This window comes from Canis lupus, chromosome 15 (assembly GCF_011100685.1).
Source record: "Canis lupus familiaris isolate Mischka breed German Shepherd chromosome 15, alternate assembly UU_Cfam_GSD_1.0, whole genome shotgun sequence".
Classification (NCBI taxonomy): Eukaryota; Metazoa; Chordata; class Mammalia; order Carnivora; family Canidae; genus Canis; species Canis lupus.
In genome coordinates, this window is record NC_049236.1 from 54177820 (window position 1) to 54194392 (window position 16573).

Below are 16573 nucleotides of genomic sequence, written 5' to 3' on the forward strand. Positions count from 1 at the left end.
GAAAACAAAACTATGTGAGCTGTCTGTTTGTTTGAATAGATTGCCACCTGAAATTTATCATAACCATCACTTTTTATGGGTCACACATCTAAATTTTCTTTAATAAATATAATAATTTGCTTCTTTTCTACCTGCTAATTTCTTGGTGAGAAAGGCCTCTTTCCTTTGAAAACCCAGAGAATTTCAATTCCCTATTTTTTTAAGACAAAGATGAGCAATGCTGTTGAAATCAATCTTTAGCAATATGCTGTGGTACAGATGCAACATAAAAACAGACCTCTGGCTGGCTTATCTTTGTCATACTTTGAAAATTCCTTCTTAAGTTTAAATGAAATACTCTGTGAGAAAAGATGAATGGTTTATCCATTGATAAAGCAAATATGAAGCCTTTTCTCTCAGAATCTGAATAAAACATGAGTTCACTGTAAAGTAAACCTAAAAGCATTTAATAGCTTAGAAGCTTTTAGTATATTATGACTTGATTTATTGATAACTTGAACAAATAAGTGAATGGGCAAGCACAGCTTTTAAGTTAAATTTTTAAATGACTCAATTATGTTTACACTAAGGACAAAAGTTTCTGTTTGTTCCTTCTAGTGGAGCAAGCAGGGAGACACAAGGAAGGAAAGGATAAGCAGGGCGGCACATCATTCTCTCAGTTGTTGCTTTGTTCTTTGAACATGTTTTGTACCCCTAAAGATTTACAATCCCCATTTTCCATGCCCAAACCTCCAAGAGACAATGAGCATGTGCTAGATGAGGATCTTCTTTCCTTTCCAGCAGAAACATATAAAGTTCACACATAAGAGTATGAAAATATTAGATAATATTTAATATAGATTAAAACCCAGACTGTGGCTTTTACCAAGAGGTTTGATAATCCCATGCAGGAATAAATCATAAAGGGAGGTTTTCATCTGCAATGGAGGCTCCTTGACATTCTAATTAACTCAGCAATAATTTCTTCATGTTAAATTTAGGATAATAGATCTGTTCTTGTGCTACAGAAACAAGGACATTCCCAGGAACTCTTGGGCAACTGTAGGTATTTTGGTAGAGTTCACATGTATTTCTTTCTGTCCACACAATATAATGATAGTACACAGTCATAGCCACTTGGAACTGAAACAGCTTATGAATTTGTATTTTGGTGAATGGAATCATTCATCCACTCAAAACATGTTTATTGAGACTCTGTACTTCGACCAATAATTCTCTGCATTTCTTTAATTTTTTTTTTTTTTATTTATTTATGATAGTCACAGAGAGAGACAGAGAGAGAGAGGCAGAGACATAGGCAGAGGGAAAAGCAGGCTCCATGCACTGGGAGCCCGATGTGGGATTCGACCCCGGGTCTCCAGGATCGTTCCCTGGGCCAAAAGCAGGCGCTAAACCGCTGCGCCACCCAGGGATCCCAATTCTCTGCATTTTTTTTTATCAACACTGATATAAGAAGATTGTATGTCATGGAATGATTTACAAGGTCGAGCAACTGGGTAAAGAAGATTGGATGTAGAAGTTGTTAATGATGCTAGATGTGTTATCTGGAAAAAAAAAACAGAATTCAAAAATATATCATTGGAACAAAAAGCTAAAAATGTTATCATTACTTTAATAAGAAATACTAATCAGAAGAATTATATAATAACAAATATAATAATATAGCATAGTAAGCCTAGATACTGTAGAGGAAAATCAACTAGAGTGCAGAAAGACACAAACCTTAATTTAGAATGCTGAGGCATGAGAACAACCCTGAAAGAGTATCCTCACTTGGGAGAAAGAGAGCAGGGATTTCACAGAGTATTTACAATAGGAGTCAGCTGAACTTCAGCTGCTTTGGGAATATTTGCTCAAAAATCTTCTCTTAAAATGCTCTTAAGACTTAACAACCCTTGGTTTGCAATTTGAATTTAGCAAGAAGTCAGGAGAGTAACACCCTTGAGGGAAATGAGATCATACAAGTACAACAGTAGAAAATTTTCTGTAGTCCAGGTTCTCTTAGGTTATTAAACATTTTTATAACATATGCTTATGTGTTTACAAGTGTTATATCTATAACAATGTTTATGTCTCCATTGGCCTTGCCCTGTATCCTCAACTCCATTGGTATCTGGCCTCAAACTCTACTCCTTCTCTACATCTCCCTCCTCTCTTTTGTCCATCCTCATCTCCTTCGACATCTCAACTTCCCTCTAAAATGGCAAGTACACCAATTCAACTACAATTTGAAATCAAGATTAGGTGCTGTGTGAGTGAAGAATGGGAAACCACTTTAAAAGTTCTTCAAGTAAGACACTTTTCTCTTTTTTTAAGATTTTATTTATTTATTCATAAAAGATGCAGAGAGAGAGACAGAGACATAGGCAGAGGGAGAAGCTGGCTCATCGCAGGGAGCCTAACATGGGACTCAATCCCTGGACTCCAGGATCACGCCCTGAGCCGAAGGCAGACACTCAACCGCTGAGCCACCCAGGCATCCCAAGACACCTTTCTTTGTGAATACAACACACTGCCTAATTTGGAAAAATGACAGGATTTTATTAATTTTGATCACATAAAATATGTAGTTCCTTTTAATTATAGAATCAGTAAGTCCTGGAAATGTTATGTACAACATGCTGACTATGATTAATAATACTGTATTGTATAGTCGAAAGTTGGTAAGAGAGCACATCTTCAAAGTTCTTATAACAAAAAAAAAGTTTGTAACTTCGTATGGTATTGGATGTTAACTAGATTTACTGTGGTTATCATTTCGTATTATATACAAATGTCTAACGATTATCTTGTACACTTGAAACTAATATGATACATGTCAAGTACATCTCAATAAAAAAGAATAAAAATAAAATAAAATATGCAGTTCTTTATTTAGAAAATAAATATACCTAATTCAGCTCTTCTTGACATCTCAGAAGCTCTAATTTTTTTAACTATCATGATCTCTTCCCTTATATAATTTGTTTTTTTTTTAATTTTTTAAACCTTAAGTGTAAATCTTACATATAAACCTTAAAATATTCTTTGTAAAAATTTTAATGAAATGTATTATGCATTAGGTAAAGAAAAAGTAAAGAGAAGGATAAAGTTTACTCAATTTTTCATTCTTGTGGAGGGAATAACTAAGTAAATCAATGAATTAGTGAGGTTATTGTGGATAGCAGTGAGTATACTTTTCCTACAGATGACAAGGGGCCCAACTAAGATTTGTAGAACATCCCTCTGACTCCAAAGCCCCAGATTTTAATTTTGCGTCCCATTTCTCCTTCCAGTCATTTAGCATTTATCTTCTTGTGCCTGATACACAATCTGTGTCCTTATACTTATCATCAGTTTGGTTTGGTTGGTTTGTTTGTTTCCAATGGAAAAAATAAAAACTATAGCTAGTTAAGTCTTCTTCAAAGTAATATGGCTACCAGAGCCCAACTTATCTATTTTTACACCAAGTAAAAATATTTATGGACTACTAGAGACTTGTAGAAAAGAGATTGAATTTACCATACAACCTTATTAATCATATATCTATAGCTTTGGGACTGCTTTATTTTTGCTCTGACCTGTCCACAATCCATTTTAGTGGTCTATTTGTGTAAAGAAGGCAGTGCATAGAAACTTCAGTATTTTTACACCACACCACATGCATGTTGGGTTGCCTAAAATAATTTATACTAGCTTAAACATGTTGATTCATTCTATGAGACTCACGTAGTGTGATATAGTTTTAAAAGAAGGACTAAAAGAAAAGAAGGCACATTATTTTTGAAAGTTTTATACTTTTAAGAAAAGAGCTTTATTTCTTAAAATATAATTATACTGTGAACATCATAGATTTGTTTAGGAAAAACATATTTGATGTTTGCTTCCTATGGAAAAATGCATTTTCAAAACATCTTATGAAATGAAATTTTGAGCTACTAAATATGAAACTCCGGATCAAACATGTTGTCATTACTGAAAAAATTCCTGTGGTTCTCATGGTTAGCCTTCTGGCATCCAGAGTTATGGAAAGTCTGAAGTCCTTCTAATTTTGGAAAATATGGGTGGATATTTTAGTCTAGTTGTGCAAGCAAGATTCTTGTCTTTATCAAAACTAAAGCTTCAAAATATGTCTCTGCCATTTTGAAATAAGTGGCACAGACAAGAACTTACAACCCAGTGGGAAAAATGTTATGTTAGATTTTTTACTACTTATAAGAAAAGAAAAGAGTTTACCAGTTTAGCTATTTAATTAAGTTGAAAACCCAAATATTAAGAGCTAATCTTACTCTATACAGTGACACATCATCCTCCAGACCATTGAGGTTAAGAAACTTTCTCAGTCACACCCCATACTACTAGATTCAGGGACCAATTTAAGTGATAGTTTGTAGCAAATGTAATTATCATATCCCTACTTTTAATGAGATATGTTGAATGTACAGATTGGATTAAGACCTATTTGAACTAGGGTTGGGATATGTGACAGAGTCTGCAAATGACCACCAATTATTCCAATCCTTGCATGCAGTCCCCATCAGAATATGACTTTGGTCTTCCCTCATGAAGAGATAAAGTTTATTTTTACCCCTTGAATCTAGGCATGGCCAGGTGACTTCCTTTAGGCAATGAGACACAAAAAACAGAGACACAGAGACTTGAAATGTGATTGCATGTTACATCTTCACTCTTTGCTGCTCCTGAAAGCCAGACATCATGAGGACAAAAAACAAAACAAAACAAAAATAAACAAAAAGAACAACAAAACAAAACAAAACAAAACAAAACAAAACAAGCTATCCTGTTGGAGAGCAAGCAACTGAGTAGAGGAACCAGCTGGCAACCAACTCCCTATTGACTTGGCAACTTGATGATATTCTGTCCTTTGAGAAAGGAGAGATATACTGTATCCCCATAAATAGATTTCTGTTTGTAAAGTCTACACATCAAGATTATTTAATTATCTTCACTTCACATGTGTGAGAAGAAAATCAGAATTCATATCAAGAACCTAGAAGGACTGTATGTTGTCACAAGAAGACAGGGGCAGACTCATGCATATACATAGTACAAGATCAAGGAGCAGCTTTCAAGGAGTGGCTGAGGAATAACCATTGGCAATTGATAGGATTTCACTTGTCCCATGACTATTCTCATTCTTTTTTTAAATGACTCATCATGCTGTTTTAAAGGTTTATTTAATTCCCAAGAATAGTGTGCATTATATTTACAGTAATATTTATATATAAATTACATGTTTCACAAAGCCAAGAGAGATTGGGTATCCAAATGTTTTATTATTCTGTGAACACAGAAGAAAGCAGGAGACTACCAATATTGTGATATGCTGTCTCTCTACAAGTCTGTGTTTTGGGAAGTACCAAAATGGCTGTAATAACTTGAGTCATATCCTATTATAGCTACAGTTAGAAAACATAATGGTATTTAAAGAAATTGATATGTTATAAAGATGAGGGATGAGCAATATAATTTTTAAAGAAGTTTAAAAATAACTGAGGATAAAAATATATTGTATCTTAAAACAGGTATTTGGTTATTTGTAAAATAATACTGTATGAATGAACTTTTCAGTAAACCCTATGATTTTCCTCTTGTATGTATAATTTTATTATTTTTAATCATTAAGGATTAATAGTAAAAAAAAGGCAAAGTTTTCACATCAAGAAAACATGGTTATAACTCTACTTGACCTTTAAGTCTCCTTATTTTTCCTTTCTTAAATGTGGGTTATACTAGATTTGAATATTAATATAAAAATTTGACTTTTATCCAGTAATCTCAACAAATAGCCTATAATGTATCATGAGCACTCAATCTAAGTTAATTCACTATATTTCTTAAATATAAAAGTATCAATTTATGAAGGTTGAACAGTATGTTAAATATGATTGATTATGAAAATATACTTTTACTTATTAAGCTAATTGGTAATCAGTCAAATGTACATTAGTAGCAACATGGTGAGGAAGTGAAGAAGAGTGCTCAGAATAATTCATCTAACGACCCTTATAATTTAGAAACAGGAGCTATCTAGAGTCAACTTCTGACTGGGAATGAGAATTGCTCATCCTGTGCCTCAGGACATAGCCTGTCTTTGTTCATCTTCCAAATTACTTGAGATATTTCAGCTCATATCCAGCTGCCACCATAAAATTGCCCACTTTAGAGAGACCAAGGAGAAGCTATGATCCTTCATTGATTTTTAGCAAATGTATTGAGCCTATAATAATTACTACACTAGTTTATACATTTCTGAGAAAAAATCCAGACATAAAGCAATTAGTTAAGGCACTGTCTACCTGAATCTCTAGTTATCATCTGATAACATTTTAAAATTTATGGTGGTAAAGCAAAGAAGAGAATCATAGTTATATAATGATGAAGCTGATAATGAGGAGCAACTGTCACAGACCAGAGGAGACTAAGAAGATATGACACTAAATGAATGTGATATCCTGGATTAGATCCTGGAATATATATATATATGAAATCCAAATAAGGTATGCACTTAGTTAATAATAACCTATCTATGTGAGTTTTTAATCGTGACAAATGTGCCATCTAATGTAAGATGATAACTTCTAGAGGAAATTGGGTGAGGAAGATATGGGAAATTGTCACACTATCTTTGAAAACTTGCTCAAATCTAAAATCCAAAAAAAAGGAAGTTTCCTAAAAAATTCTATAGGCTATTGTTCTTGATGCATACATAAGACTTTTTGTTTAAGTATTCATTTGGCTGTCTAACATGGAAATGAAAATAATTGTTGCAATGCAAAATAAGATAGTGTGTAGAATCCTAATTTTGCTCACAAGGAAGGAAATGACTACACTTTCAACTTGTGACTTGAGGGCCCTTTAGAATGTATTTCAAAGGCTGCAGGTTGTAATCAAATAGGCATTATTCCTTGTATATAGAGTACCAAAATGGCTGTAATATCCTGCCTGGTATTTAGCTGGGAACATGGCTTCTCAGAATAAAAAACTATGTATTTCAGGTTCCCTAGAAATAGGAATTGTTAGGAATTAGGAATACAAGTGGAATTGGTATATATGACTTCCAGCGTGTCCTTAAAAGTAAGAGTATACTCTCTTGTGTTGTCTTCTCCTTTCTTTTGGCTGGAATGTAGGCAGGAGAATGAGAGCTGAGAAAGTTATATTGGACCATGATGACTTAAAATTTCTCTTTTTTTTCTTTTCTTTCCTTTTCTCTTCTGTTCTTTGTCATCCCTTCTTCCCTTTTCTTTATTCCTTTCCTTCCTTCCTTCCTTCCTTCCTTCCTTCCTTCCTTCCTTCCTTCCTTCCTTCCTTCTTTCTTTCTCTCTCTCTCTCTCTCTCTCTTTCTTTCTTTCTTTCTTTCTTTCTTTCTTTCTTTCTTTCTTTCTTCTTTCTTTCTTTCTTTCTTTCTTTCTTTCTTTCTTTTCTTTCTTCTTTTCTTTCTCTCTTCTTTCCTCTTTCTTCTTTCTCTTTAGTGCTAAAGAATACTCTATAGTCTGGATGTATCACAGTTTATTAATCTACTCACCTACTAAAGGACATTGTAGTTGCTTCCAAGGTTTGGCAATTATGAATAAAGTTGCTCTAAACATTCATGTGCAGGTTATTGTGTAGATACAAGCTTCCAACTCCTTTGGGCGAATATCAAGAGACATGAGTGTTAATCATATGATAAGAGTATGTTCAGTTTTATGAGAAATTGCCAAATTGTCTTTAAAGTGGAAGTACCATTTTGCATTCCACCAGCAACAAATGAGAGTTCTCATTGTTCCAAATCCTCATGGCATTTCATGTCAGTGTTCCAGATTTTGGCTATCTTAATAGGTGTATAGTAGAATCTCACTGCTGTTTTAATGTGCGTTATGACATATGATGTGAACCATCTTTTCAAATGCTTATTTGCAAGTAGGATATCTTTTGGTGAGGTGTCTGTTAAGTTTTTAATTTCAATGAAATAAAGCTTATTCATTATTTCTTTCAAGTATCATAACGTTGGTGTCATATCTAAAACATTGTTGGCCATACCCAAGCTTATCTAGATTTTCTCCTATGTTATATTCTAGGAACTTTATAGTTTTGCATTTTACATTTAAGTCTGTGATGCTTTTTGAGTTAATTTTGGAGAAAGCTACATGGTCTGTGTTTCTTTTCTTTTCCTTCCTCCTCTCCCTTCCTTCCTCCTTACGGAAGGCAATACCGGAAGGGACGGCCTAGTCCGTGCTGTAGGGCGTGGAGGCGGATTTATGGCGGAGGGTATTTCTTGTCGTTTTTTTTACTTCCTCTTTCTTTTCTTTCTTTCTTTTTCCCTTCCTTCCTTCCTTCCTTCCTTCCTTCCTTCCTTCCTTCCTTCCTCTTACATGTGGATGTCCTGTTGTCCCAGTACCAACTCTATTGTATTTCCTTTGTTTTTATTAAATATCAGTTGACTACATGTATGTGGATCTATTTCTGGGCTCTCTATTCTATTCCATTGATCTATTTGCCTTTTCTTTCACCAATACCAATACTTTTTTGATTACTGTGGCTTTATAATAAGTTTTGAAGATGAGTAGTGTCAGTCTTCCAGCTTTGTTCTTCTTAAATATTGTGCTGGCTGTCCTAGAACTTTTGCCTGTATATAAACTTTAGGATCAGCAAAGAATCAGTATGTCAACAGCAATAAAATAACTTGCTGGGTATTGATTGAAATTGTATTTGACATATAAAGTTAGGAAGAAGTGACATCTTGAAACTACTGAATCTTCTTATCAAGGAACATGAAAAATCTCTTCATTTGCCTGTTCTTTGATTCTGTTCATCAGACTGTTTAGCTTTCTTCATATAGTTTTTTCATGTATTTTGTTAGGTTTATAACTAAGTGCGTCATTTTGAATGATGTTAATGTAAAAGACATTGTGTTTTTCTAATTTTTAATTCCACTTGTTCATTGGTGGTATACAGGAAAGTGATTGCTTTTTATTTATTAACTTTGTTCCCTAAAAACTTGGTATAATCATTCATTAGTTCTAACATGTTTTTGTAGATTCTTTCAGGTTTTCTACATAGATGATCATGTCATCTGCAAACAAAATAGTTTATCTCTTCCTATCCAATCTGTATAAACTGTATTTCCTTTTTTTTTTTTTTTTTTTGTCTCATTACATTAGTTAGGACTTCCTACTTGGTGTTGAAAAAGATTAATGAGATGGGGATCTCTTTGATTTGTTTCTGAAACTCAAAGAGAAAACTTTGAGTTTCTCACCAATAAGTATCGTGATACAGACTCTCAAACTTTCAGGTGTAAAGAATCATTTCATTCACAAATTGATTATTCTTGCATTTACAGACACATATTTAGGTGACAAACTCCAGTGATATGTTTAAGAAATATAGTGTCTCTCAATAAATCACAGAAAGTTAAATTTGGGCCATGAAGTAACTGCTGATACTAAAATTGAGGTAAAACACAGAGTAGAGGTACTACAAAAGGGAGACTCAGACTGTAAGTCCCATGAAGAAAATAACCATTACTTGTATTCACTGATATAAAGCCTGGAATGTATCATGTACCATACACCCTGGAATAAATACTTTTTGAATGCATTAATGAAGAAATAAGTGTTTAGAAAGGTAAATAACAGTTTTTGTTTCATTTTCACTTTTAGAGCAACTCTCCACAAGAAAATTTTTCTTCCCAGAGAAGCATAGTCATGTTAACTAAAGTGGTATGGAGCAGAATCACTCTGGAAGGCCATGGTTACTAGTTTCCTAGGAAAATTAATGTGCAAAAGGACAATGGTGAACAGTTTTCCAAAATTCCATTAATTCACAAAAGTTAATTAGCCAGAATTAAAATTCTGAAGACATTATCATATTTTGGATATTGTAGAGAAATCATTTCTGACTGAGACAACAAGACCCGGGAAAGGGGCAGAGGCTTTGTGACAGAAATAGCTATGAGGGAATGTTGGATATCCTAGACCTGTAGTAGAAACTCAGGCTATTGCTGCATACCTGCTCTAGTATCTTTTCCTAAGAGTGAAGTTACTACCAGTGCACAGAAACAGGATTATAATCCTATCATATTAAGTTTCCATGTGTGGAATGCTATTTCTACTATACGCGAGAAGCAAGCAACAAAATGTTGAAAGAGACTCATTTGCATGTATCATTAACCCTCACATGTAAATGTGAGGGTTACATTTTACATTTTACTTTGTAAAATTAACTGAAATTATTGAAACCAAATTATACTTTGTTTACAATAGAAAATAAATATTAACAAGGAGACAACATACATTACATAAACAACAAAATAGAAGAATCAGTATAAGTATACTTAATATGACTTAGTAGATCTTTAATATTGGAATTGATTTCTATTTATTTTTTCTTTGTATGATTGCACATCGGTTCAAATTTCCAAAGTTCACCACAAAGTCAGGATATTCATCCTTTTTTGTGGGCTTCATACTGGAACTATAAAACAGTAGCAAACATTACACTACATTATCTAAAGAATATTTAACAAAGACTGAAAAATATAAAAAAAAAAGATTTAACCAGAGGGAAGAGGAGTGTGGGGATTGAGTTAAGCAGATGATGGGAACTAAGGAGTGCACTTCTTCTGACGTGCACTAAATGACATATGGAACTGTTAAATAATTGAGAAAATGCAGGGACAAAATAGACAAAAATTATCAATAAAATTTTATAGACTTTTTAATTACCAATAGAAACTGATAGAATTTCCACTTACATATATTCTAGAGCATTGATATATTTTTATTTATATTTTTTAATTTATATTTAAAATCCAAATTTAACTTCTATCAACCAAATGTACTTCAAACTTGTGTTTTTATAAATAAACTTTTGACTGAAATTAATCTTCATGATTAATGATAAATATCTGATAGAATGTGTTATTACAGTGGTGCTTGCAAATATGCAAATATGAAGAATGTATACATACTCTGTGATCAATGACTTGATTCAATACCAATAATTCAGCATTTCTAGGACAGTAGTCTTCTGAGTGTGATATCAGTAGATCATCTTGGACACTACACATCAGGTGTCAAGGGTCTGGGCTGATATCAGTAGATCATCTTGGACACTACACATCAGGTGTCAACCCTCACAATTTTCAGATTATATGTTTCACATAAAAAGAACACTAAAGTTTTTTTAAATGCACATTATACTTTGAACTGCACTGATTTATTATTAATAACCGAGAATTTATTACAGTTAAATGAATCTTTTTCCAGAAGATTGTCATTACCCTTAAACATTGTCATGTTTTTTTAAATCTCTCTTTAAATTATTGGCATCCTAAGAAGTTGGAGGATTTTAGCTGTTTATAAATTTTGGTTGATCATCCAAACAAGAAGCAATAGGAAAACAACTTTAGGGAAGACTGAGAGCGGAAGCTGAAAATACGTAGGAAACAAAATATCAATACATGTAAGTCCCAAATTTAGGGTCAGTAGATAAAAAATAAAGGGCAGGTCAAGTTTTTATCCAATGAAATGGAGAAAAGAATTCAACATATGAGTGAATTGACTAAGTTCACAGAACACACTGATTTCAAATACTTATTTTTAAAATATTTGGATATGAAATAAATAGCCCTTGAGACTTGCACTTATTTATTTTTCTTGCTTTTAAACACTGGTTTGAGCATTTGTTAAGGAAATGCGATTGGTTCTCTTAGACAAAAAATAAATTGGCAGTTCCATTATATTCAAATGTATTGTTCATCCACTCAACTGCACCTTTAAACATGTGTTAGGAAGTTGGCTTCCTGCCTTGCTTTTGCACTAGATAAAGTGAAGTACTGCATAAGCAGTAAAAAAAGTTTTGTTCCATACAGACAATTTTACTTAATACTTAATGCATCAGTGAAGTTAATTCAAGATATCCTTCCATGCAAAATATACTGAATGTCTGATATTTTGGAGACTTTATAGATTTCGGTGATTTATTTTGTGCTGACATAAGATATTCAATACATAAATTCATGAGAATGAAACATGTGCTGTGAATGTAATGCTCCAAAATTTCAAGGATTTTAAAGTACAGAAATGCAGTCTCTTCATTAGCCTGAGGTCTCCTGTTAGGGCCAGCCAAATTGTCTCTAAGCCAGGGTTTTAAACCCTGGCTATATGTTAGACTCTCAGAATTTTAAAGTATTTAATAACTCCTTCAAGGCTGCAACACAGAGCAATTACACTAAAATCTATGGAGATAGATTTTAAGCATGATTTTATATATATATATATATATATATATATATATATATATATATATATTCAATAAATAGATTTCAGTACTTTAGATGCAACCAGGGTGGCAAAGCATTCAATTGAACAATAGGCTGAAGCCACAGCCTTCTTCATCACTTGTGTTGACCTGAAGCAGTGATTTCCCATGGAGGATGGTTTTGCTCCTCAGAAGATATTTGGCAAAGCCTGAAAACATTTTTGGTTGTCACAGTTCAAGAGTATTGTCTGGTATCCAATAGGTAGAGGACAAGAATGTGGTGAAACATCTTACAATGCACGAGAAATTATTCAGACCAAAATGTCAATAGAGCCAAGAATGAGAAATACTGAGTGAGATAGGAGAGAGGTTGGGAGACTAGAGCCCAAATCCATGGGTCTAAAATCATTTTTAAAGTACCTTCTTTTTATCTTCTAATTCTAAAAATTCTAAGCAAAGATAGGAAAAAGGGATCTTATCTTCTTTCTTCTCAACTTTAGTTTTGTTTTTTTTCTGTTGACAGTTTGAAAGTGGATGGATAGCACAAAAAGTTCAGGCAATTCCTTCTTTCTTTCTTTCTTTCTTTCTTTCTTTCTTTCTTTCTTTCTTTCTTTCTTTCTTTCTCTCTCTCTCTCTCTCTTTCTTCTTTCTTTCTTTCTTTCTTTCTTTTTTTTCTTTCTTTCTTTTTTCTTTCTCCTTCCTTCCTTCCTTCCTTCCTTCCTTCCTTCCTTCCTTCCTTCCTTCCTTCCTTCCTTCCTTGTTTTTGCATATTTAACCCTTTCATATGTTTCCAAAGCAATTGTGTTATTATGTTAAATAACAACTACAGTTTAAAGAAAGAAATCTGTCAAACCAATGGACCATGATAGAGACAGCTGAATCCATCCTGTACAATCGATCACCTGACCCATCTATCCTTATGTTGTGTAGGTGGCCAAAGAAAGATTAAACTTTCATAGGAAGGCCCATTTTGACATTGTGATAAAAAATCACCTAAATATGAAAAGTGTATTAATGTGCTTTTATTATTTTTGTTTTTAAAGATTTTATTTATTTATTTATTCATGAAAGATACAGAGAGAGAGAGCAAGAGAGAGGCAGAGACACAGGCAGAGGGAGAAGCAGGCTCCATGCAGGGAGCCGGAGGTGGAACTCGATCCCGGGTCTCTAGGATCAGGCCCTGGGCTGAAGATGGTGCTAAACTGCCAAGCCACCCGGGCTGCCCCTAATGTGCTTTTATTTATGTAATTCACTTGTCAGAAACAGAGAAATGATAAGCTGCCATTGTGAGGCAGCTTGAGGTGGGGGGTGGCAGAGGCTGGTTAGAGATAAAGTATTGGAGCTTGAAAGAGAGGATGGGGTTAGAGATAGAAGCATCGCATACTTGGTGGGAAAGAATTATACTTTCCCAAGGTCTCCAATGAAGATGATATAAGGAAGGACAGGAAGGTTGAGAATGTAAGCTTTGCATGTTAAAAAACTGAATGTGGGAAGCCCGGGTGGCTCAGCAGTTTAGCGCCTGCCTTTGGCTTGGGGCGTGATCCTGGAGACCTGGGATCGAGTCCCATGTCAGGCTTCTGCATGGAGCATGCTTCTCCCTCTGCCTGCGTCTCTGCCTCTCTCTCTCTGTGTGTGTGTGTGTGTCTCTCATGAATAAATAAATAAAATCTTTAAAAAAATAAAAAACTGAATGTTAGGTCTACATGCAAAAGGCAAAATGCAGAGCAAAAGTTTTACAACAATATGAGTATATTTTTCCATCATCAGAGTTTATTTTGGGGGGGGGCAGGGAAGATAAGGATAGCTTAAATTAGTACTATTATTTTATCACTATTATGATACTTACATTTCTAAAACCTGAGTTTTTTTCTTCTTCAGGAGGAGTAGTTGCGTAACTAGGTGTGGATCTGGTGTGTCAGCGGAGGAGGGGAGTTCAGGATCTTTCCATGTCATCATCTGGAACCAGAGCTCTCTAAAGCCTCTGTGTTCTTTTGCTTAAACTAATAGGACTCCAACTTCCTTTAATAAAGGGAAGTGTAGATGTGACATCCACATTATTAATTGGAAACTATAGGTAATTCAGGATTCCGGAAATGTTATCAGGGCAGGTAGTTGGACAGGGATTAAGTAAAGTCCAGGACCGGCACAGGTATTTACAGACATTCAGCTATCAGTAGGCTGACATGTCATTGGGGAAAAAATTTTAATTGGTCTGAGTTGCTCATATACTTGGGCTCTGCTTTTTCTTAAATATCTTTGTCTCTGCATAATAACTGTTCAATTCTCATGACTATGCTTTTGCCCTCGTGTTCTGGTTCCAACTCTTTCCTGAAGCTGGAGACTTGTCCTGATCGCCAACCCCCGAATAGCTCTTGCCAGTCCCTACTCCAATACCACATTTCTGATCCTTAAAAATACCAGCCGAGTAGAGCTAGGTACATGTAGTGATTGGTAATAATGAATTCAAGCTCTCCAAGTGAGTAAGTGAGTGAGTGAGAGAGTGAGTGAGTGAGTGAGTAAGGGAAAACAAAACATGAAAGAAAACATTTGGTAAAGTTGTCAGTGATTCTTGACCCAAAACTAAGTCTTTTCTAGATCACAAGAGAACAAGTCAGCTTTCATCATTTTGATCCTGCATGCAAAAAACAGAAATGAAATATTTGCAGTGATGTGAGCTGGCTTTGAAATCAGCAAACCTTGGCTCACACCATTCACCAAATTGGCACATTCGTTGGAAATGATGTTCAAAGCAGCTTACAGTAGGAATGGGAAAAGCAGCTCTTGCTTCTCTGCAAAAAAAAATATACAACAGAATTTCCTTTGGAATTCACATTCAAGCTTGACATCCTAAGCATATAAATGTGCAGAAAGATGAAGGTATCCTATATTCAAATTTAATTAAATTAATTTATTTTTAGGCAACTAAGCTGCCTGTAACAGCAGGTGCTGATTATCTAATGAGAAGTGTACTTACCTCACATTTTACAATAGCTCATGGAGTGCCCAATTTCACTATGAAGTACTTCTGTGTAGAGATTCAAAAACAATTAAATCCATGTATTTCACAGTTTGGGGGTGGTTTACTAATAAGATGCCGATAGAGTACATATAGATCCACGTGCAAAAATGAGGTTGGTTTTTGGTGCAGGGGCTTCCCCCTACAGCCTTTTCCTCTCTCCAGTTGTCATTAGTCTAGATCTTGCATAGACTCTTATAGTGCTGACCAGTCAAAAAAACATGGCCTCAAGCTCTTTTCCATCCTCAAGCGAGATGGTAGGTGAAAAAACTGAGATAGTAGATTTTAATGAGAAGAAACCTAAAGACAGGAAAGCTTATGCTGGTAGCAGGGTCTCGAAGGATAACTAAAGGCTAAAAATGCAGAAGATGAAGCCCCATGGCAGCCAAAACCCTGTCCTAGTCAGAGGAGGGAGGCAGATTTTCTGGATTGGCTCTGTATTCCAGGAAGGCCATGTACAAGGGGAAATATTCAGCAGCCAAATCCAGAGTTGAAAAGCCAAAGGAGAAGTTTCTTGCTCCTGTCAGGGAACTAGTTGATGGTTACAAGAATGGTGGTATCCAAGTGGTTAAACTTTGCAAAACGCCTGGGTATATTATCCTACTGAAGATGTGCCTCGAAAGCTGTTGAGCCACAGCAAAAAATCTCAGTCAGCATGTGAGCAAACTCTGAGCTAGCATCACTCCCGGCACCATTTTGGTCATCCTCACCCGAAGAGTCAAGAGGGTGGTTTTCCTCAAGCCACTGAGGAGTGGCTTGCTGCTTGTAACCTGACCTCTGGCCCTCAATTGAGTTCTGTAGAGAACACACCAGAAATTTGTGAATGCCACTTCCAGCAAAATTGGTGTCAGCAGTGTGAAAATCCCAGGGCATCTCACTGATGCTTGCTTCAAGAAGCTGCACAAGCCCAGATGCCAGGAAGGTGAGGTCTCTGACACAGGGAAAGAGAAATAGGAGATTACAGAACAGCGCAAAGTTAATCAAATTCTGCGACAAATTAAAACTGTTCCTCAGCTTCAAGATTACCTCTGCTCTTCTGTTTTCTCTTACAAATGGAGTTTATCCTCACAACTTGATGTTCTAAATAACTGATCCATTTAAAAAGAATCATGATCTCAAAAAAAAAAAAAAAGAAAAGAAAAACATTTGGGCAGTAGAACAGTAAAATTCTGGGATGCTCCTTCTATATCCATTCTCAAAAAAAATATACATTTAAGGATGAGAATTTTAAGTTAATACTATGGGGACAAACCTTGGGAAAAAATAGAGGCAGTTCACTACAGGACCATATTCCGCGTGTACCTAGTGTTCAGT

General features: G+C 34.9%; 1 pseudogene; it reads left to right on the forward strand.

The window, feature by feature from the left end:
- Positions 1–15513: 15513 nt before the first annotated feature.
- LOC111098920 lies at positions 15514–16343 on the forward strand (annotated as a pseudogene).
- Positions 16344–16573: the final 230 nt, after the last annotated feature.